General features: G+C 50.8%; 1 protein-coding gene across 1 annotated transcript in view; it reads right to left on the bottom strand.

Annotated features, from left to right (window-relative positions):
• LOC132536434 (forkhead-associated domain-containing protein 1-like) overlaps nucleotides 1–2341 on the bottom strand; it is a 45780-nt gene extending 43439 nt beyond the window's left edge. Inside the window, exon 1 of the mRNA XM_060184301.1 lies at nucleotides 2238–2341. The gene's annotated coding sequence lies outside the window, so the exon portion shown is untranslated. The remainder of the gene's footprint in view (nucleotides 1–2237) is intronic.
• Between the last annotated feature and the right edge of the window lie 831 nt (nucleotides 2342–3172).

The following is a 3172-nucleotide window of genomic DNA, read 5'->3' as shown; positions in this document are numbered from 1 at the left end:
GGGCACCACAGCAGAAAAAAAAAACCTCCCTCCCTGGACTCTGACCTCATGTCCCTGTGTGCCCTGCCTGCCCTGCAATTCCACCATTGTCACTGCCAAGGACTTTACCTGACTGCTCCCCGTCCCCACCTGGACTCTGACCTCAGGCGGGCATGTTGCGTAGTATGCCAGCTCCCCCGGCTTAAATCCTCTGTCTCTAATCCTGCTTAACTAAGCGCTGGCATGCCTGCAGGGCATTGGTTTGATCCCACTTAAAGCTGCGGTCTATTTACATAAACCACTGTTAACTAAGCACCATCCTGCCTCCAGGGCATTGGTTTGATCCTCACTGGTTCATGATGTCTTTTTGCCCTGCCCCCTCTCCTTGTACACCCTGATTTGCACCAGTCTTTTTTCACTCCACCCTCTCTACATCACATCCTGTTTTCACCCTACTTGGCGAGTATATATAACAACTGCTCTTCTGTTTTAAAACACTTGGAATTGCCTTCCGGCTTCCAGAGTTCCAGAGTCTCTCTCCTGCCATGCTAGCCCGGCACGAGTTCCTGATCCCTCTCCCACGCAGCAGCCTAGGTTGGCTCCAGTGGAGTTCTCTGCAACCCAGAGAGCACTTGCTTGGGAAGAAGCACCCTCAGGCTATCCCGGCAGCAGGGGAGACGCCTCACAGGCGGTGAAGCAGGTCTGCAGGTGTCTTTCTCTCCCCCTCTCTGTCTTCCCCTCCTCTCTCCATTTCTCTCTGTCCTATCCAACAATGACAACATCAATAACAACAACAATGACTACAACAATAAAACAACAAGGGCAACAAAAGGGAATGAGCAAATAAATAAATAGAAGTCATTATGGGGGGATGAACTGAATAGAAAGAAAGAAAGAAAGAAAGAAAGAAAGAAAGAAAGAAAGAAAGAAAGAAAGAAAGAAGAGAGAAAAATGGCCACCAGGAGTTGTGGATTCATAGCACAGACACCGAGTCCCAGCAATAACCCTAGTGGCAAATTAATTAATTACTTAATTCCCACAGAGCTCTTCAGGATCACGTCTCGACCCTGGTGCCCCGAACTGGGGCCGGCACGTGCACAGGGTCCTCACAGCAAGCCTCTGCGGTGGTTCTTGCCGGGGCCACACAGCTGAAGATACCCTTCCAACCACCAAACCACCAAGCTCTCCTGCTCCATTTTTTTTTTTTCTAGCCACGTCTCTCTTTCCGCTCTGTACCATTCTCCTTTTTTCTTCCCTGGAGCCCCTGATTTCACCTTTCTCCCTGGGGCTCTGGTTCGGATTACACTCTGTGTGCCCCTGCTCCCATGCTCCTGGTTAACTCACTGTGTCCGCTCGCCCACCCTTGATGTCCCTTCTCCTTTCAGCTCTCACTCAAGTGACCCTCCCTGCTGGGGGTCACCCTCTAGCCCACCCCCACAGCCTGTGGTGCTGGAGTTGCCCCGTCTCTTGTTGGTGTGATGGTCTGTGCCCTTGCCTTAGCAGAGCAGCTGTGGGAGGGTGTGACCCTGGTCTAGCCTTTGCACCGTGGAGTCCCCGACCCGCCACAGGGCCTGGCACACAGCTGGCGCTCAGTAGACATTTGCTGACTGGCGCGTGAAGCTGAATCAAACCATTCAATGCCGTCGGCTCCATTTCTGGAAAGTTCTACGGTGGCCAACCAGCAATCACGCTTTCTCCTTCTCACTGACCTGGCTTGTGGAAACATCTCTACAAGTGACTGAGTGCACGTTACCCTGGCTTCCAGGCCCCCGAGAGCCCTCTGTGGGACCCTCCCTCCCAGGGCTGACATGGGTGTTACACTCACCTGAGAGACACGGGCAGGTGCAGCTGGTCACCCCTGTCCCCAAGCTGGTGGGAGGTTCCCTGCTCTGCCCGGACTTGGTCGTCCTATCCACCCTCCCTCCCCACGCTGCCTACCCCTCGAGGTTGCACTTCCTCCCAGGACTCTGATGCCTGTTGCTCACTTGGCATGACCACCAGAGGGGCTTGTCATGTGCCTGTCTGCTCCGGCCCGCTCTGCAGTGTTCATGTTTCTACCACAGGCCATTCAAGAGAGGTCTGTTTGGGAGCCTCTCACCCAGGGGTTTGGGAGCTTCTTCAGCCCAGGGGTTCTGTGCTGAACGGCATGTCTGAGCAGGTATCTGAGCAGGTATCTGAGCAGGCTAGGGCAGGAAAGCCCAAATGTTCACCTTCTGTTGGAGTTCCCCTGCAGCATAACTCCTCCCTGTTCCCCATACCTCCTTCTGCTGGGTTAAGTGGTTCTCCAGGTCTTGAACTCTCCTCCTTTCTGTCTCTAAGGCTTCCTTTGCTTTTCTTTTCTCATGAGTTATGCTGCTTTCCAAAACCTGAAAATCAACGACCAGTCTTTATGGGTGCCTGCGCCTTTCATTTAGGGGGAGATCGATTGTTAATGGTAACCATTATGTGCTATGTGCTTTTCTTGTTGTTGGAAGACAGAGAAGAGGGGAATACTGAGAGGGGGAAAGACACCCGCAGACCTGCTTCACCGCTTGGGAAGCGACGCCCCTGCTGGTGGGGATGCTTGAGCCTTATACTATGTGCACTTAACCTGGTGTGCTACTGCCCGGCCGGCCCCCTTTCCACTTTTTTTTTTTAATTTTAATTTATTTATTGGGGAATTAATGTTTTACATTCGACAGTAAATACGATAGTTTGTACTGCATACCATTTATCAGTTTTCCATATAACAATACAACCCCCCACTAGGTCCTCTGTCATCCTTTTTTGGACCTGTATTCTCTACCCCCCACCCCCGAGTCTTTTACTTTGGTGCAATACAACAATTCCAGTTCAGATTCTACTTGTGTTTTCTCTTCTGATCTTGTTTCAACTTCTGCCTGAGAGTGAGATCATCCCATTCCACTTTCTTTAAAAAAATATTTTATTAAATTTATTTTGGATAAACAGAGAGAAATTGAGAGTGCAGGCAGAAAGAGAGAGAGAGAGAGAGAGAGAGACCTATAACATTTTTCCACTGCTCCTAAACTTTCCCTCCTGCTGGTGAGGACTGGGGGTTTGAACCCAGGACCTTCCCTGCACACGTTCTCCCACTGTAACCTGTGGCTTGGATCTCAGATTCAGATGATGAAATGAAGACATCTCTTGCTGTGAAAAGTGGTGTACAGACAAACAAAGCCACCAGATGACCTTT

The sequence above is a fragment of the Erinaceus europaeus genome, unplaced genomic scaffold (genome assembly GCF_950295315.1).
Source record: "Erinaceus europaeus unplaced genomic scaffold, mEriEur2.1 scaffold_885, whole genome shotgun sequence".
In the NCBI taxonomy this organism is placed as follows: Eukaryota; Metazoa; Chordata; class Mammalia; order Eulipotyphla; family Erinaceidae; genus Erinaceus; species Erinaceus europaeus.
This window is presented reverse-complemented; position numbering and strand designations above follow the sequence as displayed.